At 40.3% G+C, this 26,650-nt stretch overlaps 1 protein-coding gene across 4 annotated transcripts in view; it reads left to right on the plus strand.

Moving 5' to 3' along the window:
- The window catches only part of GHR (growth hormone receptor), a 292,065-nt gene that overhangs the window by 9,859 nt on the left and 255,556 nt on the right, over window positions 1–26,650 (plus strand). For 2 of the 4 annotated variants that reach the window (XM_028492885.2, XM_028492886.2), the window contains exon 2: window positions 12,564–12,612. The exons of the other annotated variants lie outside the window; for them this stretch is intronic. The gene's annotated coding sequence lies outside the window, so the exon portion shown is untranslated. The remainder of the gene's footprint in view (window positions 1–12,563; window positions 12,613–26,650) is intronic. 4 annotated transcript variants of the gene reach the window in all.

Here is a 26,650-nt window from a genome sequence, read left to right on the forward strand (position 1 = left end):
ACACACACATTTATACACATACGCATCCATGTAGGACTGGTCCTCTTTTGTAATTCAGGCCCCAGCTCAAATGTCACCTTCTCAAAAGGACTTCTCTGACCCCTAGCTAGAGTAACCTTTCCCCAACTAGGTCATGCTATCGTACAACCCTGTTTTAGTTTCTTCGCAGCACTTACTACTATCTAATATTATCTTATTGATTAATTTCTTTTTCTATTTTTTGTCCATCTCCACCAACAAAAATGTAAGCTCCCTAATAGTAGAGACCTTTTCTGTTCACTTTATATCCCATAGAAAATTCTTCATAAGTTTTGGTTGAATGAATGCATTTTAATAGTTAATGGAAGTTTTGTTAGCATTCTTCCAAAAATTTATTTTTCTTCCACACGTCCAAAAATGCATGACTTTCATGTGCCAATTCCTAGTGTATTTATAATTTGGTGAGATTTCCTCATGGTATGGAGTGAGGGACCAAAGATAATCCAGGATAGTTATAATATCTCTCCATAAATGATCTTAAGCTGATATATTCAATAGCCACTTCACTTGGTCAGCAAATATAGTTATAAGTAGCATCTCGGTTTGCATTTCTCCCAGAAGGAAGCCATAACACAAGGATTCAGGTAAAAGTTTATTTGAGAAAGTGAAAAAAGGAAGCGAAAGGAGCCAATAAAGTGTGTGTTATGAAGCAAGTTACCGTCATTGGCAACTGGAGTTTGTCGTCTTCCTGGAGAGATTTTGGGAGCCCAGGCAAAACACACACCTGAGCCCTCTCACTCAAGGTTGAAAGAGTTTGAATAATTTACCCACCAACTTCCATCAGTCACTAATTCCTGGTCACTAACATTCAGGAGGGCAGAGCAATCTCGAGATGCAAGAGAGAACCTTCAGGCAGAGAAATACAGGTGCTGGCAGTTAGAAATTAGGCAGTGTGCCCTATTAGGGGTAAGAGGGCATGGTTGGGGAAGGGACAGGCATCTTGCATTGGATAACACAATATGATTTTTTTAAATAAACTTTTTATTTCTCCACTTGCCCATCCCCTATCCTTGGTGCCTTTTCATGGGCATGCAGTCTTTGACAAAACTGTATTATGAAACATGCATGGTATATTTCTTAGTAAGCTGGATTAACTGTCAGCCTTGGATCCTTGGAACATTTTCAGAGCCTAACTAACAATTGTAAAACCTGTTATCTTGATATACACATACATTGACCATAAAGCTCATCAGAAAGTTACCCCATGCTCTAATAATAAAGTTTTGATCCAGGGCCAATTATAGGCTTGGAAGCAAAGCACCTCTGTAGAGCAGGCATTGATGTTGTGTAATAATTCAAATATTTTATTATTTTATAATGTGTTTAAGTCTGGATAGTTAACCTCCATTTCTCAGTCTTTCCATAGTTACTATCCTTTTTTTTTTTTGCATATTACACGAAGGATATGGAATATTCAGTGAAATCTTTGACTGATCTTTATACTTTCAATAGTCCAACTGAAATTACCCTTGGTTGCCTTGGAACTTGGGGCATAAAATTCAGAAGAAATTTTTATAAATTATTCAAGCTTTGACTCTGGGAAGATAAACAACATGGATATCTAGGCTAACCAATGCTTAAATTCCTCTAACCTCTAATTCTAAATTCAGAAAAGAATAGGCTTTAAGGTTTTTTGTTAATTTTTGTTTTGATTACAAGTTGTTGGAAGCTTAGAGTTAGTATCTAATAACACAATCTATGTAAAACACAAATTATTGGCTCAGAATGAGATCTAACTTCTAAGAAGATACAAAGGGACAATCATGTAAAAATGGTCTTTGTTTTCTTAGGAGGAATAAACAGGGATTGACTGAAAGGTAATCCCTTCAGATTCTAATGTTTAAAGCATTGCACATTTTTAAAGGAGAAAAAGCATTACCTTTCAGATCACATGTATGAAACTGTTTACTTAAATGGCTACCTTAGGTTGGCATGGTTTTAAACCTTGACCTTTAAACAAATGGTCAAAGGACCATTTGACCTTTGACCTTTGTGTTTGTGATACAGGCACAATCTGTTAATGCAGATTTACAAACTGTGCTCCAGCAAGCCCCCTCAGGGCCCTTGGTGTGTCCAGAGCAGAGGGCCAAGCTGGCTGCACTGCATGCTTCCCACCTGCAGAGTGCCATGCTTTCATCTGTTGTGTACACAACACTTCTGAGAACATTTAAGTTGAAGGAACAGCCTCTGTTCTTTAAAAAAGCAGGCAAACAAAAATATTTAAACCGTTATATATTTGCTTATTTTGTTTAGACTGCTTTTCTCACCACTTCTCTTTAGGAAGTAGTACTTCTCTTTAGGAAGCCCTTGGATTTCTAGAGGAAAAACTAGCTTTTCTATGTCACATTAGCTTTTCTATGTCTAACTTCAGATTTACTTTCGTAACAGTGAGATTGTAAGCTCCTACAGGGCAAAGGACTGTGTATTCTTTACTCGATGGGCACTCAACAGATTGCTTCACCAATAACTGTTGTATGGGCAACATTAAGGAAGTGCTTACTGTTACCAGGGGCTATTCCAAGGCCTTTTTTCATGTTATGTTATTTAATCCCACACAAAACCCCCATGAGCCACCTGATTCTGCATTTGGTGAAACTATGACATAGGGAAGTTAAATTTATGCAAGGACCCACAGCTGTAAGTAGCACGGTCAAGATTCAAACACAGCTCTTCCTAATTGCAAATGTGGCCAACTCCCATGCTTCTAGCCACTGCCTATGTGGTAGTTTTAAAAATGTCCACAAATTCTTTGATACTCTTTCCACCAAGAGGTGGAGTCCAGGTTTCCCTCCCTCGGAGTGGGGGGCTGGACTTAGTGACTCATTTCTAATGAACAGAATAATGTAGAAGTGAAGATGTGCAACTTCAGAGACTAAATCATTCAAAGGCACTGTGGCTCCTGTCTTGGTTGCTCTGTCTTTTGGACCGTTCACGCTGGGGGAAACCAACAGCCATGTTTTGAGCTGCAGTATGGAGAGGCCCACATGGAAAGAAAGTGAGGGAGTCCCATGGCCAGTGTGGAATGAAGAGCTCAGGCCCCCAACCCAATAGCCAATGTGAAACCCAATCCTCTTGACAGCAGCCACCATAAGAGTGACCTTGGAGGTGGAGCCTTCAGCACCAGTCCAGCCTCAGAATGACTGCAGTCCCCTCCCCGCCAACAGCTTGAGTGCAGCCTTGTGAAAGACCCTGAGCCAGAATCACCCAGCGAAGCCTCTTCTAGGTCCCTGCCCCTAGACTATAAGATAATAAATGCTTGTTGTTTTAAACTGCTAAATTTTGAGTTAACTTGTTATGCAGTAATAGATAGCTAAGGCAGCCTAACACTGCCTTGATCATTAAACAAATAAATTGTCTTAATTTTATTAAATCTTAAATTTTGAAATATTGATCCAGCAAGGAGAAATTTTCCAGAAAAAAACAGCTGCCAAATGTGGGTAGTAAAATATTAATGCCCCGTTAACATAATAGTTATAATGACTTCCCTGGGATTTGGGATTTTGTAATTCAAAGGACAACTGCCTTAAAAGTCCATGATTTAAAAGGAAGAGTATTAATAATAACCACATTGTTGAAGAGAGCATTTTGAACTTTTAAAAAATTCTTGTGGGAAAACTCAGGAAGTATTTTGTTTGGTAAGTTATCACTCAAAATCTTAAATTGTCAGGAGCACGCTTGCACTTTACATTATTTAAAGAGGGATATAAAACAAAGTTGAATTTTAACCTCTTCCCTAGTGATTTCACTCAACTTTTCAAAGGGGGTCCTAAAAGCTCATAGGTCAAGCCGTGTCTTGGTTTGCTCTGCCTGACAAATTGAATTAACTCTGCTTTATGGCCACTTGCAGTTTAATAAATTACTTGGACTTTGATTAATATCTTTTGAGCTTAAGCCCAAGAATTTGTATAAGACTTTGGGACATAGTACTGTAAACTTATTTAAAGATGGACTCTGAGAGCTGGAAGGGATAGGTTAGTGTTGGTTTTAGTACATGTATAGGTTCTGAATTTGGAGCATTTTAAGATCCTTTTGGAAGATCCTAAATTATTTGCCTTTTTAAAAAATATGTGAAAGTGATTTTTTTCTTATATATCTACAAAGTAAGTGATTTAAGTAAGTTAAGGAATTCATTCATGAAGTGGATATGGCTAGCTCTTGTTTGGTTTTCAGAATGAATATAGAGATAGTGGTTTTCCTTCCCTGCGTTGGAGAACACAGATCAGACCCTGCTAGTCCTTCCCTTTCAATGTTTTTTCCTCCATGCAGCCTATACCCTGAAAAAAGTATTTAAAAAATACTTTTTATATTGAACTGGACTTGAAAGTTTATGCTTGACCTTGATTCTGGGTTTGTGCTGCAGGGGAGGATAAAGATGAATATTGATAGCTGAGTATAAAGATCCATCATTACTATAATTCATTCATTCAGTCACTCACAAACCACTCCTTAATTCAGTCTATACTTTGCCCAGCAGAGCAGGAGACTAGGTGCTAGAATACTATCATATGGTAAGCAACTCAGACATAGCCTCTGCCTCACAGGAGTTCATGGTCTAGAATGGAGGAGGACATTAACCAAGTATAATTAAAAACAGTTTTAAGTACTATGGAATAAAAGTATAAGGAGACATGATTCAGGTTGGGGCTTGGTGGTTAGGGAAGGCTTTCAAAAGAAGATATTTGAAATCTAAAGGAGTAGAAGTAAGAACAACAGTCAGTGTGGCCAGAGCCCAGAGAGCAAGGAGCATGGCCTAAGAAGAGGCCAGAGAAGTAAGCAGGGACTGTATCTCACATGGTCTTGCAGGCCGCATTGTAGTCTTTATCAATAGAAAGGGAAATAGAAAACCATTGAAGGTTTTTGAAGCAAAATAGTGACACAATCAGGTTTGCATTTGAAGGAGGTCACTTTGCTCTATAATGAAGAATGGATAGAGGAGGAGTGGACAGAGGTGTTCAGGGAGATGTATTCTGAATCTGTTGGAGGCCAGAGGTGTTGGTAGCATGGGCCAGAGTGGTGGTGATAAAGATGGGGAGAAGTGGAGAGATTTACTGTTACTTATGGTTAATAGATATACCACTTATTTATGAAGGAAAGTAGACTGGACTTCGTGCTGTCTTGGATATGATTGTGTGAGGGACGCCATGGAAAACTCCCCGGTATTTGGCTTCTTCAGGGGAACGGGGAACACTGGAGGGAGACCAGGCATAGGTTAGGAGAAAGTAGTTTGGTTTGGGGCCATTTTCAGTTGGAGGCCTTTTTAAGACATCCGTAAGGAGATTCCGTGTGGTCTTGGTCCTGGATCAGAGGTGTCTGGAGATATAAATTTGGAAGTCAGGGGTTTAGACACAGTATTGAAGCCACAAAGGTATCACTCTTAGCTCACAGAGTGAAAATGGAGTGAGAGAAGAAAGCATAGCTCTGAGCCATGAGGAATCCCAACATTTAAAAGCCACGTGGAGGAAAAGCTGACAAATAAGAATGAAAAGTGTGACAGAGAAGATGCTAGAGTGTCATCTCAGAGGCCAGGGAAAGAGAATCATTTAAGATGCTGCTGAGGGGTAAAGTAAAGAGGGCCCTGTAAGTGTCCTTTGGGTTAGTAAAATGATGTCTGGAGGTACTTCAGGGAGAGCTGGGCTGGTGTAATGATGGAGCAGAGGCCAGAATGAAGCGTCATGGGGAGGGGGGGGAGTGAACAAAGTGACACAGTGGGTAGAGATAGCTCAAGACATTTGGCTCTGGAGGGGAACAAAAGGATGGAGCTTTAACTAGAGGAGGAAATAGCATTAAGGGAGAAGTTTCTAAAGTTAGGAGACCCAAGCTTATCTAAGGGTAGGTGGGAAAGAGCAATGGGGCGGATGAGGGTTGAAGCGAGAGAAAGGGTGGGTAATCAATCGTGCAGGATTCCCAAGAAGATAGAAGGGGTTCCACTCTGAGGACAGCTGGAGGAATCAGAGAGGAGAGAGGATTCCTTCCCTTCTGCACTAGGAGGGAAGAAGGGAAGTGTGCAGATGCCCAGGTGTGGTAGCTGCAAGTTAAAGGCGTCTCTATGAAATGGCTTCTTTGAAAAGTACCTGAATGGGAGAGAGAAAGGGATGGCATCCTGGCAAAGAAAGGAAGTAGTTTCAGATTTTTGAGGAGGACAGAGAAAGCTTGAATATATGAAAGGGAGTAAATTAGTAAAGCTTAGTAGGATCCCTAGTCATTTCTTGAAGGCCCAGTTGAGGCTGATGTTCACAAATTCATGGTGATACACTGTTAAAAGAATTATAAAGTATTTGATGCTTTCTGGAGGCATTCAGCCATTGCCAAGCACAGGGAAAGTGGGATCATCTAGGCCCTAAGGTTTTGTCAAAGAGCTGTGATAAAAAGACGGCAGCAGCAAGGGAGCCTCTGAAATGATCAACCAGGAATCTAAGCTGGTTAAGAAAAAAAAGTTAAGACAGGAGAGAGAGAGAGTAGAAGTCAGAGTAGTTGATTAAATGTGATAGAAGGATAGAGGTCAGCAATCAGAAGAGGATGCTGCACCCCAGAACAAAGAAATTTGAATCTTTAAGGGTGGGGCCCATAGATGATTTAAAGTTCACTGGTGATTCCAGTGCTTTTTTTTTTTTAAAGGAATATAAGGATGCAGTGTAAAAAAAACCAAAACAGGAATATGATGAAGTGATTGTTATTAAGCCCATAATGATAAAAGATACTAGCAGTGTGAAATCAAGATGAAGGCACAATTAGAGAAAGCAGTCAAAAAAAGTGTGCCTTTAAAATAAAACAAAAACTCTAAAACCACATGCATTTCCTTCTTCACAGATTGAAGTCATAGGTCTTGCCCTCTTGCGCATTCTCTTTGACGTTAGAAGTCCACAGCAAAGAAGGAAAAATTATTATAGGGAAGCTAGTACAATTCAGGACAAATTATCTGGTGTTTGGGGATTTGACTCATGAAAACAGGAACTAGAAATATGGTAATTATTTGTTCACTACAGTCTCTTTGGAGGGATGGCACTTTGGCTCACTTGGCATGGGAGGGTGTCAGTCTGGCTGCAGAGGTCTGCATGTGAGGCTTGGGTTCCTATGAGGGGCCTGCTTGGCCCTCAGTTAGCCTAGGTCCTTGGAGTCAGCGGCTCTATCATGGTCCACTCACCTTGCAATGGTGTCAGAATTTTATTAATTGAAATCACATATGAAAGTATAATACATTCATTTTTTTCCTGGAATTCAGTAATAAGGATCATCACTGCCACATTTTTTCCGTTCAGACAACTCGCTTCTGTTCTCTACATATTAAATAGAAGGTAATGGTATAGTTAACGTCTGGCTAAGTGGAGGGCTTATGAAATGTACAGGGCTCATAGGCATAACAACGGCCTAAGAAAGCCCAGCAAATCTAGCTAGATACTCCTACCCCCAGCCCATAGCCCTTATCTGTCATTCCATAAATTTCACGTCAAGGGCATTTTCTAGAGAAGATGATCATAAGGAGATTCAGGTAGACCTGAAGTAGGTTGTGAAAACTCTGGCATGTTTTACCATGGTATTAGGGTTCTCTGGGGAAACAGAACAAATAGGATGTGCATGTATATAGGAGATGTATTTCAAGGAATTAGCTCACATAGTTACGGAAGCTAGCAAGTACAAAATTTGCAGGGCAGGCTGGAGCCCAGGAGCAGGGCTGAAGTTGCACTTCAGATTCAAAAGCTGTCTGTTGCAGAATTCCCTCTTAAGTCTGGGAAGTCAGTCTTTTGTTTCATTCAGGGCATCAGCTGGTTGGATGAGTCCACCCACCTTCTGGAAGGCAATCTGCTTAAAGTCTACCGATTTAAATGTCAATCTCATCCAAAAACCCTCCGAATAGTGTTTGACCATGTATCTGGGCACTGTGGCCCAGTCAGGTGGACGGACGCATAAAATTAACCTGACACCAAAGCGGATTATAGCACTGTCTTCTCCGGATTCAACAGTGACAAAAAATACTCAATCTAATTAATCGTTTGTCAAGTGCTTCATATACGGCAGGTGCCGTAGAACATAAACATTACACTACAAGCTGGGCTTGGTCTTTGCTGGGAATCATGAGCATTTTGCTCTATGTATTTTTTGGCACTTCGGCCTTATAACACTTAGTTCTGGGCAGACAGAAAGCACACAAACTGCTCAATGCCAGTGACAAGAGACTATAATGATGTGTTTGAAGCCAAAGCTTTGTGAAGCAAGACACCACAAGCAGTTAATAGATTTCCATTTGACAGTAGCCGTAAACGTTAATCAGAAGAATCACTACGGTGTTCAGCTCATACACTGGTTGAAGCAGAAGCCACAGCCGTAGAAGCCCTTACTTAGCCTCCTTTAGCTCCATCTCACCGTTGCCAAAGCATCTTAAATAACTGTTGTTCTGACCACTCATGCTCTCAAAAATCAGCTTATTAGCCTAAGGATTGATTTTCAGATTCCTTAGCCTGGTATTCGTAGCCCTGTGATGTTACCCCAGCCTACTTATCCATCTGGATTTTCTGCCGAGCTTCAAGCTGAACTGCTCCTTTGCCCTCAGAATATCTCATTTGTTTCTGCCCAGCAATTTTGTTCACGTTGTTCCCTCCACGGTGGCCTTTCTCTCTATTTTTTGCGGCCTCTCATTCTACTCATCCTTTGAGGGGCAGCTCAAAGGCCACAGTGTCAAACTCCTGCTCCACTTCCAGCTACAAGCTCCCTTGTCCCTTTTCCCTGGCACTTCATTGGCGTGTTTATTAAGACTCTCACACTTTCTCTCACTTGAGTTTCTCATGGGTATTGCCTTCCTGCATATGGCATGTATTCAGGGTCGAAGTCTGCAGCTTCCCCGGTAGCCTCACGACAGTGCCTTGCAGATGATGAGCGTTCTGCTCTGTGAGATCCTGTCGAGAAAAATCAAAATAAGGGACCTAATATGTAAAATGTCATTATGATTTACATTAAATTCATCAAGGAAAGAATTTTGGTTGATTTTTTTTTTTTGCATATCCTCCACAGCAATGTGCTGGTCCATAGTGGGCATTCAGTAATTAGTAATTGATGGATTTATTCTCTATGTGATAAAGTTATTTTGGATGCATTCAGACTAAAGTAGAATTGATGATACAGGTTTCAAAAGGTAACATTATTGCTGATGCACATTATGAAGGCACTATGGTATCTTTTAAAGTCCAGCAAATAGAAAAATGAGTCAATCATGAGTCAGAATCATTGATGGCATTATGCCACCATCAGGCTCTAAAGGATTGGCGCTGTTGTTGATAGAAAATACCCCACTCTGAGAGCACCCATAGCTAGCTTTGTGTACTGAACTAACAGTGTGAGTGTGTTCTTTTGCTGGGGAAAAGACTTGGTGGTCCAGTCATCGTTGTGGTTTTTAAAATTTTTTTCATTTATAAACTTGATATGACTGTGATTTTCTGTTTCCTCCATCTCTGGTGGTGAGTTTTCTGAAGATATTCTTGATTTCTCCTGATTTAAATCACAGCAAAAGAGACTTAGGTAAATATCAAGAGAGACTGCCTATGACATCTGATTTGATAAGTGTACTTCAATCAACATTGACTTTTATGTCATACATTATGTTGACTAAGGAGGGTCTGACTTAAGCTCAGTGTGGTTTAGAGAAGACAGCATATTTGTGTTTGTTGGTTTGTTTTCATGTATTTTAAGGTCCTTATTGAGATATAATTGACTAATAACATTGTGCAAGTTTACAGTATACACTGCGATGATCTGATAAATGTATACACATTGTGAAATGGTTACCACATGAATGTTAGTTAACACATCCATCACTTCATGTAGTTACTGTTTTGTGTGTGGTGAGAACATTTAAGACCTATTCTCTTAGCAAATTTCAAGTGTACAGTACAGTATTGTTAACTATAGTCACCATGCTGTACCTTAGGTCTCTAGGACGTATGCATCTTATAACTGAAAGTTTACACCCTTTTGACAAATATCTCCCAGTTTCACTCAACTCCCAACCCCTCTAGCCACCGTCCTACTTTGTTTTTATGAGTTTGCCTTTTTTAGATTCTACAGGTAAGTGAGATTGTCCAGTAATTTTCGTTCACAGGAGAGACTCATAATGGAGCAGTTGAAGCCAAAGCCTGATAAGCAGGACAGTCACAAATACCAGTAGGCTCACCGTGAGTGGAGCCCTAGTTGTCACAGGAGGCGGAACTGCCCGGACACCCACTTTTGTCTGCTTATCCGCACAGGTGGGGCAGCAGCGGTTAGTTGAACTCAGCAAACCTGGGTTCCATACTGTGTGCCTGCATGAGCCAGGCACCAGGGAAGTGATAAAGAGCAGACACGGGCTTTGGCAGCACACAGCCTAGAGGCATTTAATTACATTCACAACTAACCCCATGGGAGGCAGGAGAGATGGAGGAAACAGAGACCTGTGGTCCTGGAGCGTCAGGGAAGGCTTCTCAGAAGATATGCCTTTTGAGCCCATTCTTGAAAAGCACCCCTCCCCCACCCCGTAGAGAAAAGGGGAAGGGGAGTTCTTAAAGGGACAGCTCATACTCATGGAACTATAAAAGAAGATGGTGTGTTAGGGAAATGTGATAAGTGTTTTGAGGTGGCTGGACCAGAGGATATTTGAGGGTAGGTGAAGGGAAATGAGGCTGGAAAAGTCGGTGGGATTCATACGTAGCATCAGGGATCTTGGACTTTTTCTGGGTCCCAGTAGGTAGCTGCCCTAGAATTTCTTATGTAGGTAAGTGACATGATCAGATTTGTTATTTTAGAAATAAACCCATGGGTGAGCAGTCAGATCCATTCCACCTGCCTTCACTAATCAAGGTTGTTTGAAGACTTGCCTGTCCTCCAAGCGGCACCTAGCCTAAACAGTTAGATGTTTGCCAGAGTTATTTTCCAGGAACTTGGAGTCAGCAACGTCTATTTTGAGCTGAGCTGGTTAAGACTGGATCGGACCACCGACCCTGGGCATGCTTAATTGTCTGCTCCGTGACCTTTTGACACCGGAGGACCATAAAAAAAACGCTACCCTTCAGAGGTGCAGAGACCTGTTGCCTAGTTACGCCCGTGCAGAAGGATGATTCCCGCACCTTTTTCCAATCACCTTCCCCCATGCCTCCCACGCCTCAGACCACTCGGCTTCTTCATTCGTGCCCCATAAATACCCCAAGCCCCCTTGCCTTCAGGGAGGCGGATTTGAGATTTGTTCTCCTATCTCCTCGCTTGGCTGCCTTGTTAATCAACCCTCTCTTTGCTGCAAACCTCGTTGCCTCAGCGTTTTGGTTTGCTGTGCATCGGGGCAAGACGAACCTGGTTCAGTGACAGCTCACTATGAAGAAGAAAGATGGTTGGATTGCACTGACTGACAGGGCAGAGGTGTATTTTTTTAAATAACAAACCAATAACTTGTCTTACTCTTGCACAATGAGTAGGATTTTGCCAGCATCTTCATAGGGTGAAAGGAAGCCTGGTATTTATCACCAAATCTTTTGAGGTAAATATAACACAATGCTATATTCCATTTTTTGAGGCCAGTTATCCACTACAGTGTGTGAAAAGGAATAAAAGTGCAGACAGACAAGGAATTGCGGTGGTTCTGTGACAGGGAGTCAAGAAACCAGACAGGATATTTAAGCTATGGCTATTGGAGTTGGCAAGGGTTCAGCTCCAGAAAAAATAAATATTCTGAGTTAGCGGTGGTGATGAAAGTGACGTAAATAGAGTGGTCTTTTCCTTTTTGTGCTGTTGTAGGGAAAGGAAGCTTTAAACCTAATGAGATGGGCTCTTGTGAACAGCTTATTCCTTCTATTTACAGCTCTTTACTATTTATAGCTCTTTGTCAACAGTGATCTAAGGATCTTCCCCTTAGATAGTTGAGACCTCATAATTTGTTTCCTCTGAAATGTTTCTATCAGTGACATTGCTCTGTAGAAAATTGATTTTTGAGCTTTTAGGGAACTTTATTCCCAATTTATTTGGGAATAGAACTTTGATGAAAATCATGAAGTCGTTTATTGATCAAGTGTTTATGGAGGCGCTGACTTACCTCAGTGGTGAGGGAGGGACTGACCAATCCTTTGCCTTCGTGGAGTTTACAATCCAATGCAAATGTTGCATGATAGTCACTAGACTTCGTTTTTGATGCTGCAGTCCTCTGTTTCCTAACACTTCTCCTGAGGAAGCAACTGAAACTTTACAGATGATATATATTGGAGCCCAAACTCCGGTTCATTGGCAAAAAAAAGTAGCATTTATATTAGAGTTTTGCTAACAGCATGTTGGTAAGAAGCCGTGTTCTTTCTCTCCTGCTAGCTGCAGGTTGCTTTAGTCTTTGGGCCACTATTTCCTCATCTGTAGAATTCATAGGTTAGACCAGATTAGTAGTTTTCAACTCTAGCTGCTGATTAGAATCACCTGAAAGCTTACCCTTGCCAGGTGAATCAGAATTGCCAGTTGGAAGAGGAGGTGGATGTGTATTTTTAAAGCTCCCAGGTGATTCTTTTTTTTTTTTTTTTTTTTAAAACCAGGGCTGAAATTCACCAGATTCGGTTGGAGGTCCCAACTGGAATTCTATAGGTGAGTTTTCTATGCACGTGGGTATGGAGCTTAATAATCTTTTAAATTAGTTGTCAACGTAAAAAAATTCCAGTTTCTCTTGGAAAAATGGAAAGATTGGGCAACAGTTGGGCTTAAAATTCTGAGTGGTAAAAATTCAACAAAGTAAACCCCAGTTTCTACGTGGCCCACTTCGTTTATTTGTGTTATCTTCCTGGCCCTTGAAAGACATTTTCATTTGAATTAGATGGTCTCTAAAGTCTCAAATTATTTAAATTGTGTGTTTCCAAAGCAGGAAAACTAGTGCAAATAAATGGCACCTTTATCCATAAGCTGGTTGTTATATTAAATCAAAGGGAACTTAATCTTTGAAGATGGAAAAACCCCAGAGTCCAGTGGAAGGAGAGAGAGTGGCATTCACAGCAGAACTCCACGTGCTACTCTGTACAGGAAACCTGCTGGGGGCAAGAGGGAGGGGGAGGAAGGGGATTAATTCATCTTCCTGGGATTTTTAATGAAGCTGTCCCCTTCTTTTTCATTCTTTCTTGTTTGAGAGCTGGTTCATTAGTTGGGATGTGACTGGCACTCCCAACGGAGCAGAGAGGCAATTATCAGAGATTTTACTCACTTTCCTGTGAGCCTTTTGCTGCGGAAGCCTCTTGAGGATCTCGCTCTCGTTTGGCTTCCTTGTGGCTCCTTGCGGTGTCTGCCTGAGAGCAAATACCTGGGCGGAAGGACTGATTTGTATGGCTTATTGGTAGCTGCCTATCATGAGATTTAAGTGGGTGTATTTGAATTAATAGGATTTTATTTTTTACAGATTGAAAATATGTACTTGGTTTGTGAAGAACCTCTTGCCCAAACTAATCCTTTGTGCCTTGCTTTATGTAAAAAAAAATTTTTTTCACTAGGAGTGATGGTGCTTAAGAGTACAAACTTGTAAAGAGAAGTAAATAAGCCATAGAGATCTAAAGCACATCACAGTGAATATAGACAATTATATTGTACTATAATTGTGTAATGTGATAAATAGCACTATTAGCAATCATATACAAATATATAAATGTATCAAAGTAATCTGCTGTACACCTATGATATATGTTATATATGGTGACAATAATAGAAGGTAGCATTTAATTATCTGCCAGAAGTGTTCCAGGTACTTTTCATAAATATCCAATTTATTCCTCACAACTTTCCTATGAACTAGATGTTGTTATTATTACTGTTTTATAGAAGAGGAACAATGAGGCTCAAAGCCAGTTATTTGATTTCCCATATATCAGAGCTATGTTAAGTGAGATCCATTAACCTGTATAACCAGACGTCTGTTAGCAGTTTTTGGTAAATTCAAATGTGTATTGGTTTTGACAAAGACAAGGCACACTGTTGTAGATTAAATATATTTTTCCCCTAGTTCTACCAGTTACTTCACTGGATATGTTGTTATTGTCTATTGATGTTGTTTACACATGGTGGACTGTGAAATTCCATGCAACTGCAAAAATCTTTAATTTAGCTAAGGTTATTGCCTATATTTCTTGCCTTAAAAAAATTGCAGTGGTAACCCAAGCAAATTATTTATTATCCACATGACCCTGGGAGACTGTGCCCCAGTCTCCTTGCTAGAAAAAGATGGTAATATATACCTGACCTCAGTCCATAGGGATATTTCCAGGATCAAATGTGATAATGAACGAAATGTATTTCATCAACTCTAGAAATTGCCCATGTGTATTTTAAGTAGGATGTATTCATTGTGATGCAGAATATGAGATGAACATTCTTTTGTTAAAGAATTGTTGATTGTTAAAAACAGCAATCTATGGAGATTTTTCCATTTGAGGGATTTAATCCCATTAAAGATATTTAGATTGACTAGACAATGACAATTTCTCTCTGAAACCCAGGCTGAAAGTTGATTTTGTTTTCCTACTGGTTTCCCGCGGGGTCCCCTTCCACGCTGTCTAGAGGGAACTGCCGCCAAGCTCTGTTCAGTGTGAATGGGTAAAGTGATGGGTTAATTTCTCTTGTTGAAGCCATGTCTATTCTTCGGTGCTGAAAGGTTGCTTGTATGTACTCAACCTCTGCAATAAGTTGACACATGATGTGAATCTGCCCTTTATATAGCTCATGCTTAAGTTGACACATGACGTGACTCTGCCCCTATACAGCTCATACTAACATGTCAGGAAAAGATTAGTTGGGAGCGGGAGGATAATGGGGGCACAATGTCGCTTGTCTATTAAGTAATTTAAATAATAAGTTGAGCCTTTCATTGTTTATGTGTGGTTGTGTGCTTGTCATAACTAATTATCTTGTTGCAAAAATAGCAGCCTTTAAAAGTAAAAAGCTGAAAACGGGTCCATACTCTTAGGTCTCCGTCCTTGTGAGAGTGTGTGCACATATGTATGTATATGCCTGTGTGTCTATGCATATGCATACATGCATAAAAACATGAATATGTATGTGGTGTGTGTGTGCATACTTACTATAACTAGTGCTATATATAATTACTGTAGTGAATTCAACAATGACAACAGGAAATATAATCTTCCCCAGTAAATGCTTTAGCTGCCCAAGAAACTTTTTTGTTTTTCATATTGTGGGATAAAATAAACATTTATTTTAAAACAATTTTCTCATAACATTCTCTGTTTGGCACATACAAAACCAATATTAACTCTGAGTAATCTTATGAAAATAGTGAAGGATAAATGCTGAGTTCTATAATTTCTTCTCTATTTAAAGACTTATAAAAACTCCTAAATTTTTTTTATTTTTTGAAATTAGTATGTTTTGTGAAGTTTATGTTGGTTTCAAGATAATTTTAAGTCTCTTAAAGGTTACTTATTAATACAAGTTTTATCTTGTTTAAACTCAGTTAATGAAAATTTCTGCTTAAAGGAGAGGGGTTTTACTTCCAACCTCTTCAGTAATGTCTAACTTAAAAAAAAAAAAGCCAAACTAGAAGCTCTATAAACCACACCACCAAGTGCCTGTTTTTTGACATTAATAAATTAGGCTTTTGACTATATCCAACATAATAAATTATCTACTTGTTAATACTTCTGTTTCAAAAGCTAAATGCCAGTTGTCATTACTGTGTGTTTTAAAGGTTTTTACTGAACTTTTGCTCCCTGGTGTGAATGTGGACAGGGGAGTTTACATGATATTCGTTAAAAATTCCAATCAGTTTCATGTATTATGAGCCTGTAGGCAAGGTAAAGAAGAAATTGAAAGACTAAGGAGTATGGCACTAGCACAGTGAGATGGATGGGCTACTTCTTTGTGTTTGCTGGCTGGGCTAGAGATTGATGAGTAAGTCCCATTGTCTTAACACACTAATGATGATCTAGCTTTTTGGAGTTCAAACTACTACATCTCCCACTTTGAGAGAACAGTTTGATAAGCAGACCCGTCATGGACGTTTGAGACCTCTATTCAAATCCTACTCTTATCACTTCCTACCCACATGATATGTATGGACTATATGTGTCCCCCCAAAATCCATATGTTGAAGTCCTAATCCCCAATGTGACTGTATTTGGAAATAGGGCCTGTGTGGAGGTGATAAAGGTCAAATGAGGTCATAAGGGTGGGGCCCTAACCCAATAGGGCTAGTGACCTTATAAGAAGAGGAAGAGACACCAGAGCTCTCTCTCTGACACCTGAGGACACAGTGGGAAGGCAGCCATCTGCAAGACAGAGTTCTCACCAGGAACAGAATTGGCTAGCACCTTGGCCTTGGACTTCTAGCCTCCAGAACTGTGAGAAATAACATTCTGTTGTTTAAGCCACCTAGTCTGTGGTATTTTGTGTGGCAGCCAAGCAGACTAAAATACCACCATATAAGCAGATACTTAAATTTAGTAGATAGGTAAGTAAGTTTCTTAAAATTTCAGATCCTGGCTCTACCATTTACTAGCCATATAAGCACATTACTTTTTTCTTCAACCTTGCAAAATGGTTTTGTTGTGAGGTTTAAGCTTTGTTTGGCTGACAGGCAGGCTGGCTGGATGAATTTTGCCCTCTCCCTCATTCTCTCTGTTCACCACATTTGGTTATAGCAACCTTTTTCTAAATTTAGACCTCATTATTTCATTATCTGCATAAAATTCTTCGGTTGTTCCTCAGTGTTCTTAGAATAAATCTTTACCATTTTCCTCAAAGCCATGTGGTCTGGCACCTGTTTACCTCTCCAGCTTCATATTACAACCCTCCTTTTTGGCAGTGGCCACATCTATCTTCTTTCGGGTCCTTAGACTCTGCACCTCACCGTGCTCCCCACTGTGTCCCCCTTATGTAATGACTGTCAGTTCAATTGTCATTTCTTTAGGGAGGCCTTTCCTCCGTATCCTTGACTGGCTATATGCTTATCTCTACGATTACTTAATTCACGTTTGTCTTCCCCCCAGCAGCATGAGGGTGGGACTGTGTGTGTTTGGTTCTAACTCTGCCTTCAGCACCTAGCTCAGTGTTGGCATCATCACCAGAGCTGTCTGAGTATTTATGGAAGGGAACATGAAGAAAGGAAAAGAAATGCATGAAGATCTCATCCAGGGAAAGTGAGGTGCAAGCATCAAACCTTAGGGAGGTGGGGTGCTAGCAGAAGAGACTGGTGGGAACCAGTTGAAGAGTGGAAAAGCACAGGCGATGAGTCTTAGCTTCTTCAAGACTTTGCCTCTGGCATACCACCCGCAACTCAGACACCTAAGCGGTTAAAGAAATAATCCTTCTGGTATGCAGGCTTCCTCTTTTTGTCAGAGGCCTAGGTCCCAGGGACCAAGAACTGCCTAATAAGAAGTAAATTCTGATGAAACTGTTCAGGGCCACATTTTGGAAATCAGCTCTTAAAAATGAGTGGTTGAGCTTCCCTGGTGGCGCAGTGGTTAAGAATCCGCCTCCCAATGCAAGAGACACAGGTTCGAGCCCTGGTCCGGGAAGATCCCACATGCCACAGAGCAACTAAGCCCGTGCACCACAACTCCTGAGCCTGTGCTCTAGAGCCTGCGAGCCACAACTACTGAGCCCGTGAGCCACAACTGTTGAAGCCCATGCGCTTAGAGTCTGTGCTCTACAACAAGAGAAGCCACCACCATGAGAAACGCACCACAATGAAGAGTAGCCCCCGCTTACCGCAACTAGAGGAAGCCCACACACAGCAACAAAGACCCAACACAGCCCCCCCACCAAAAAAAAGAGTGGTCAGTCTAATGCTCACCTTTCCAATCCAAACGCACTGACTTGAACAAAGAAACTGGGAATTACTGTGTATAGGGCTTATTTGAATTGTTGGTTTTCTCTTGTCAGTCTGTTACAGGTCATAGCTCTGTTTCTGTCGTTAGAATGATTTCAGTGTTTCAACCTGGACTCTGAGTCATAAGTATTTAGCATGACCATGGGAATTATGAAGTCGCTTACTAAAATGAAGCTAAATTAAAATAATACTTGTTTGGGATTTTTTTTTTTTTTTTTACTTTTGCACCCAGTAAAGATGTTAGGGAGGAGACTTTAAATTTTTAATAATTTTATTAATTCAGATATAAATTTAAGCTATTTTGTCATAATATGTAAACTATTTTCCCCCATAGTAGACCTATTTTCTAATAGGTAATGAGATTCCCAAATATTTGCTTTGTGTAAGATTACAGTCAATTCCTTATTATTGAGAGCAGGTTTCTTCCTTTGTGTCTGACTTATTGTGGTTATGAGACTGAGTACTTTGTTTTAGATATTTGACGACAAAATGTGTGTTTAGGAACACATGTGTATATATAGGGAGGCCCTCAAATCCAAAAAGGATAGAAGGTTGAAATGCCAACACTTCCTATTGTATAGTTTTTTGTTAGGGAGGTATAGCTATTCATCAAAACACGTTTCTGAAATGGAAAACTAGAATGTGCTAAACATATCATCTAACTTAAGCTTTTGAAAAACAAAGAAATTTCCAGAAAATAACTCATGATTACTTAGTTTCAATATTACACTGATAGCTATTTAAAGACTACCTTATAAGAAAGTACGTGGAAAAGTCATGATTTTAAATGATTTATTTAACCTTTTCCTTATTTAATTTATAATAAAATTACTGTCATCTCTGTAAACATTTATTTAATAATGTTTCATTTACTTTTCCATTAAAAATTACTAAAATAGGGGCTTCCCTGGTGGCGCAGTGGTTGCGCGTCCGCCTGCCGATGCAGGGGAACCGGGTTCGTGCCCCGGTCTGGGAGGATCCCGCATGCCGCGGAGCGGCTGGGCCCGTGGGCCGTGGCCGCTGGGCCTGCGCGTCCGGAGCCTGTGCTCCGCAACGGGAGAGGCCACAATAGTGAGAGGCCCGCGTACCAAAAAAAAAAAAAAAAAAAAAAAAATTACTAAAATAAATAAGGAGTCCTGGTGAATGAGAGATAATTTAATAAACATATTTCTTGGTGGAAAACTAATCAAGTCCTGCTATAAATGTATATTTAGAGAGAAGCACAGTAGACAAGCTTAATGACTTAGTCAATGATATGACTTCAGGGAAAATGTTCTTATGCCATATTGGCCATATCTTTTAATACTGGCATTGAAAATAAAATTACATTCCAAGATAATGAGGATTGTAGAATTTGATAATCGTTTTTTTAAATCCTAAATTGATTAACAGCAGTATAAACATACAATTTTTGGTTAAATCTGAGCTTTTTCTTAAACTAAAATCTTAGTTTAAACTAAAATATTTTCCTGGAAGTTTTCCAAATGGGATAGTCATCTTTCTGGAAATACGAAATAAAGGAGAAGGTGGGTGGCTGGAACACAAACCTCTTCAGAGACCTTTCCACCTATAGCTGTAATTTATATATTTTATCCTATTTATCATAGAATTTTTAAAGAATATTTTTAAAATAATTTAGTATTTTTATCCATTGATTTCTTTTTTTAAACAAGGAAAAAATTTGCTCATAGCCACATAGCACATTCAGAGCTAATACTAGATTCCAGGTCTTTGACTTCTGATGCAGTTTGCCTTTATCATCTGCTACCTGCTGGCTACTTGTCCTCGGAGTTCCTCAGGAATCTGCATTGGTGTTTGTTGAGAATTAATGATGTGCCAGCACTGCTGTGGGTGTCCAGGTTATAATAATGAATAGAGTTCACATTCTGACTCAAATTAGCTTTCTCTCCTTGTTCCAATGGAAACTGCCCTTTTGCTTCATCTGCAGCATTGAGTTGCAAGTTTCTTTTTACTTTGGAAGTTTTAGAGAACGAGAGTGGGGCTCTCATCAGAAACACCTGTGTGAAAAGCTCAGCTGCCTCGTGTGAATGAGGTCTCTGGAAGGTGATAGATGACGCAGGTAAGAATGCAACCCGTAAAATATGGACCTGGTCAAGAGAAAGGAACAAAGCAAGTGTGAAGCAGAGGGAAAGCAGGAGGGTCATGACCACATTCTGTGGTTGTGTGCTGACAGACTGAAGGAAGAGCAGACCAGGGATGTCTCAGCCATGTTGCCTCAGTTTTGCCAAGTGTATAATGGGGTCAAAGAGGGTTGAACTAGGCGATTCCTAGAGTCCTTGGCAGAGGTAATATTCTCAGTTATGAGTGTCTGCACACACACACACACACACACACACACACAATGCACTTGCTAATGTCTGTCATTATGAGCATCTTCTATCTTCTCCACTACAAGTAAAAGAATCTGATTTTTCCTTCCAGACTAGAAGTAACTAGGTCATAGTGACCCAAGTGAGTAAATTAAGCAGACTGAAAAGGTACACTGGGATGTACTTATTTGGGGGAAAATGATGAAAAAATGAAGTAGGAAAAGATTCTCTTTCCAGGAATAATTGTTCCTGGTTGCCAATTGAGCAACTCTGTGACCTTCTTGAAAATAGAGAATTCTGTAAATAGTGCTGGGACGGTAGGTACTGTGTGACACAGAGCCTAAGTTAGATATGGTGAAAAGGAATGGAATTATGTTGGTTAATAATGAGCACCTGAATTAAAAGCAGAACAGCTGGGTCCAGAGGCAGCTGTCAGGTTGGCAAAGCCAGAGGAGTAACTTTGGACAGTGTTTTTCTTATACTGAATGTAATGATTTTTAGGAACAAGTTTTTTGAAAATATGTCTGTAAATGTTGGGTAAGGTAAATTTCAATATGAATTTTTGAAGTCTATAAAATGCAATCATTTAATTCTGACTTTATGACAAATTAAATGCTAGTTCCAAATAACTTTGTTCTAGAAAGAGGCCTCTCTTATCCTGGGAAAGGGGCAGTTTTGGAAGTTTGAGACAAGACATATATTGTCTGTTGTCTTCTAACAAATTACTCTCCCACTTTTCATTGGGAAAGGTTGGTCCAGGGAACTTATGATAGCCTGACGGGAAGAGTGGGAAAAGGAAGATATTCCATATGTGTATGATCTGTGAACGGTTGATGAAGGAGGTAAGGTGGTGGGAGGGTGTTGTCTTAATCCATGTGGGCTGCTGTCACAGAACCACAGGCCCAGTGGCTTATAAATAATAAACTTCTCACAGTTCTGTAGGCTGGGAAGTCCAAGATCAAGGAGCTGGCAAGTTCTCTTCCTGGTTCCTAGGCAGCCATCTCTTTTCTTTGTCCTCAGGTAGCAGAAGGGGCTAGGGAGCTCTGTGGGGTCTCCGTCGTGAGGGCATTGATCCTCCTCGTGAGGGTTCCATGCTCCTGACCTAATCAACTCTCAAAGGCCTCGCCCCCTAATACAATCATATTGGGCATTTGGTTTTAGTGTTTGAATTTGAGGGGAACACAAACATTCAGTCTATAGCAGGTGAATTGCACCTGTTGGGATTTTCACGGCAAGCTTTTGAAATGGGAGAGATGGTAAAATTATCTCCACTTTACAGATAAGGAGATTGAGGCTTAGACCTAGTCACGTCTAGTATGGTCTACTTTGACAGACCAATCCATTATCTGTCTCAGCCTATACTGAAGGAGATGCCAGAGAGAGAGAGAGAAAAAGGAGTCTCACGGTGGCAGGGAAAGGGCCCACTTTCTCCTTGCCAGTACTTCTGCCACCCTTGCCTCTGCCAGCCAGGTCCAAGCACCTTGGCTTAGAGCCTCACGAGACCTTCCTCTCTGGCCAGTATTCAGGCATCTTCCTAGAACCCTCATTCCCCTGACAATAGGAACAGCCAGACTCGCAGGCCCAGTGCAGCAGCAAGAGGAGAGGAGCCTCCCTGGACCCAGAGACCCAGGACATCCTTAGACATGATTCCTCTGATCTCTGCGTCACCCGCAGAACTGAGAAATAGACCTGTTGGTACCAGAACATAAGCATAAGCTGTGTTTGAGTTCCAAGTTTGGACTTTACCTGGGCTGTTGCTTCATCTTCTAGCTGTTTACTGATTTTTTTTTTTTTCAGTGTGAGTTACTTTCTGGAAAGTTCCCAGAAAGTAACTGGGAAAGCACTCAGCGGGGACGAATATTCCTTTTGTCTTTCAGAAAAGCATGTCGAGAGTTAGCCTGTCTCAACAACCTAATAGTCTCACCTCCTAAATGGGGGTGGGGAGGAGTATATGTGTGTGTGTATGCATACATGCATAAACATATATGCATGTATATTGCTTATTTGCTCAAAACCATGTCTTACAATTAACTGCTCTTTCTTTTCATCTAATATATCAGAAGAATATTTCAATTAGCAAAATATGAGAATCCAGGGCTTCCCTGGTGGCTCAGTGGTTGAGAGTCCGCCTGCCGATGCAGGGGACACGGGTTCGTGCCCCGGTCCGGGAAGATACCACATGCCGCGGAGCGGCTGGGCCCGTGAGCCGTGGCCGCTGAGCCTGCGCGTCCGGAGCCTGTGCTCCGCAACGGGCGAGGCCACAGCAGTGAGAGGCCCGCGTACCGCAAAAAAAAAAAAAGAGAGAATCCAAATTCATATTTGTATTCCCAACAGATTTCCTTCAGAATCTGGTGGATCATTCCACCTATAACAGTAGTAGGATGCAGATGTTCTATTTGTATCCCACTGCTGCCTCATTCAAATGAAATGTGAGTTTTGGTCATTCCAAAGCCCCTCAGTGCCTTCCTGATGATTAGAGCTAATCACCATACACTCCTTTGAGACCTAAACTTTCTAGAGAGGAACCCTTAACTTTGAGACTAGTTTGCCACAGACCCTAGTCCTAGACTGAAAGATCTCGCCTTCTGTGAGGTTCATTGTAAAACAGAAACGCCCCCTGCCCCTTAGGGCTCTGGTTCCATGTAGTTCTGCGTATTTCTTATCCAGCTGAAGGAATACTGAATTCAGTTTGAATCTAAATTTGGAGTAAAAAAATACCACTCAGTAGAGCTGCTTCTGTGACCATTTTGCCTTCCAACTTGCATTTCCTTCTTTCCCTGTCATCCCACATTCTTGAGGAGTTTGTTTATAGCTTTTGTGGACTGGCTTTAATTATTTTTCAAAAATTCATTGCACCGAACCCATTAGGATAATGCACTGAGAATATCAATTGAGCTCCAGCAGACTCACTGACTGGGAATGCGTGTGGGGAGAAGCCTGGAGCAAGGTAGCAGGTCCTGAGATTGCGTATTTGTGAGGTTAGGAGTTTCTGCTTATACTTTTGTAAGCTGCCTGCAAATATTTGAGGACCTTTCTGTCCCTACCTTCAACTGGGCTGGTGCTTAGCTCTGGAATAGTCTGCATCTTGATGTTTTTCCTAGGAAATGTGTTTTCCCTTTTCCCTCAGATTCCTGGTGTCCGGTGTAGCCCTTTTTTGATTTGCTCTTGTTCTGGCAATAGGTCAACTGGCTCTCATGGTCTTTAACATTTTGGGTAAATACTTCCAACAGTGGTGACTGGAAGGAATCCAAATCAATTCAAGGCATTTGCATCCACTCTATGTTTAAGGAGTTGGATCTTAGTGATATTTTTTCCGTTGGTTAGTGACTTAAGAAATATGACTGAAAGGAGAAGCTACTATCTGAGGAACTAATGGAAAATCAAGCAAAATTCACTTATTATGTAAGGAGTGTGGTCAGTGACCTTCCTTACTACCCAGATGTTGTGCCATTGGATCATGTGTAGAGAGTATGGAATTGCAGTTAAGTGCACATATGGAAGAAGCAAACTGCCTAGGTTCAAAGCCCAGCTCTACCACTTGCTAGCTATACAGTCCCTGGCTGTATTAGTTAACCTTTCTGTCCCTCAGTCTAGTTTTCCTGAGGATTAAATGAATTAATATTTGTTAAGTGCCTGGAACTATGCCTGGTCCATTGTATGTACTCCATGTCTTTGTTTAAATACTTGATGTTGGGATTGTTGTTCAGATGGAGGAGACAAGGGTCTTGAGAGGCTCTCACGTGTTTCTAACGTAACAGAGTCAGTCAGTGGTGGAGACAAGAATACTTTCACTGCCCAGTGTCCTAGTGGAGAACTATAGCTCTTAAGAGTGATGTGGGGAATGAAATACCCTGATGAAAACCAATCAACATTATTAAAGGGAGGGTGGGAGCATGGGAACTAATGATTTATTTATCCAGTGGCTTAGTCAATAAGTAATTATTTAGTGCTTACTGTGGGCCTTTGGCACTATGTTAACATTGTGGAGATAATGATACAAATATAAAAGAGATTTATAGAATATTTACTTAACCTGGGCAAGATGTCTTTTTTTTTTTTTTTTTTTTTTTTTACGGCTCGTGATCATTCCACCGAGGACTCTCTTGTCTTAAATTATAGGACGACTTCTGTGTATAGCATGGTACAGAATAGCATTTAGCTATTCTAATGGTATAGCACTTAGCAGAATTTGAAGATGAATTTGCTGACCTTAGGTTGGAAAACTGCAAAAGGTCAGTGGAGGGATTATGATGGGATTCCATCCTTTAAACATCTATTGGAAGATGATCATTGTAAGATGCTTTAACTACTTTTGGAGACATGATATTCTCTTCTTAGAGAACCTAGTTTAGAGAATGTTCTTGTTTTAAATGTAATTGACCATGAGCTTAATTTGAACCAAGAGTTTGGCCTATTCCACACACACCCCCATTAGCTCAATTGTGGATTGTACAAATGCTGTTGCACAAAAATAGAAGTATCTGGTACAAATATGCATAGTCAGACCACATCTAGGTTAATGGTTTCAGATATAGGTGAAATGCTTTAAGAAGGATATTGAGGACATTGAGAAGGTGGCGCCAGAATAGTGAAAGGGCAAGAAACCATGCCAAATGGTTAACAGTATAAAGAGAATTAGCTGCCTCAGTGGAACTTGATATGTTGTTCATAAGGGTTAGAAGGACTGTCATTGTGGAGTAAGAAGAGTAGGGTTATTCTTTTTTTTTTTTAATTCTACTGAAGTATAGTTGATTTACAATGTTAATTTGTGCTGTACAGCAAAGTGATTCAGTTATACATATATATATATTCTTTTCCCATTATGGTTTGCCACAGGATATTTCATATAGTTCCCTGTGCTATACAGTAGGACCTTGTGGTTTATCCATTCTATGTATAATAGTTTGCCTCTGCTAATCCCAAACTCCCAATCCTTCCCTCCTCCATCCCCCTTCCTCATCCCCTTTGGCAACCACAAGTCTGTTCTCTATGTCTGTGAGCCTGTTACTGTTTCATAGATATGTTCATTTGTGTCATAGTTTAGATTCCACATGTAAGTGATATCATATGGTATTTGTCTTTCTCTTTCTGTCTTACTTCACTTAGTATGATAATTTCTAGGTCTATCCATGTTGCTGCAAATGGCATTATTTCATTCTTTTTATGGCTGAGTAATATTCATATATATATTCCACAGAAGAGGGTTATTCTTGGCTCTTCCAGAGTAGGAGTGGTAGATGAGGGACTGAGGCCTAGAAGTGGAAAAATATAAGGAAGATTTTCTGAACATTAAAATCAGACTCCAAGGAAATGGCCTGCCATATAAGCAGGGGATCTCTGAGAGTAGATCTATTCATTTACAGCCAGACGAACAAGCTTCTGAGCCCTGGGGACTAGAGTCCTACTCCTGTATGGGAGGTTCAACCAGATCACCTCGGAGGTTCCGTACATTTTTTTTTTTTTTTTTTTTTTTTTACGGCTCGTGATCATTCCACCGAGGACTCTCTTGTCTTAAATTATAGGACGACTTCTGTGTATAGCATGGTACAGAATAGCATTTAGCTATTCTAATGGTATAGCACTTAGCAGAATTTGAAGATGAATTTGCTGACCTTAGGTTGGAAAACTGCAAAAGGTCAGTGGAGGGATTATGATGGGATTCCATCCTTTAAACATCTATTGGAAGATGATCATTGTAAGATGCTTTAACTACTTTTGGAGACATGATATTCTCTTCTTAGAGAACCTAGTTTAGAGAATGTTCTTGTTTTAAATGTAATTGACCATGAGCTTAATTTGAACCAAGAGTTTGGCCTATTCCACACACACCCCCATTAGCTCAATTGTGGATTGTACAAATGCTGTTGCACAAAAATAGAAGTATCTGGTACAAATATGCATAGTCAGACCACATCTAGGTTAATGGTTTCAGATATAGGTGAAATGCTTTAAGAAGGATATTGAGGACATTGAGAAGGTGGCGCCAGAATAGTGAAAGGGCAAGAAACCATGCCAAATGGTTAACAGTATAAAGAGAATTAGCTGCCTCAGTGGAACTTGATATGTTGTTCATAAGGGTTAGAAGGACTGTCATTGTGGAGTAAGAAGAGTAGGGTTATTCTTTTTTTTTTTTAATTCTACTGAAGTATAGTTGATTTACAATGTTAATTTGTGCTGTACAGCAAAGTGATTCAGTTATACATATATATATATTCTTTTCCCATTATGGTTTGCCACAGGATATTTCATATAGTTCCCTGTGCTATACAGTAGGACCTTGTGGTTTATCCATTCTATGTATAATAGTTTGCCTCTGCTAATCCCAAACTCCCAATCCTTCCCTCCTCCATCCCCCTTCCTCATCCCCTTTGGCAACCACAAGTCTGTTCTCTATGTCTGTGAGCCTGTTACTGTTTCATAGATATGTTCATTTGTGTCATAGTTTAGATTCCACATGTAAGTGATATCA

The sequence above is a fragment of the Physeter macrocephalus genome, chromosome 8 (assembly GCF_002837175.3).
Source record: "Physeter macrocephalus isolate SW-GA chromosome 8, ASM283717v5, whole genome shotgun sequence".
In the NCBI taxonomy this organism is placed as follows: domain Eukaryota; kingdom Metazoa; phylum Chordata; class Mammalia; order Artiodactyla; family Physeteridae; genus Physeter; species Physeter macrocephalus.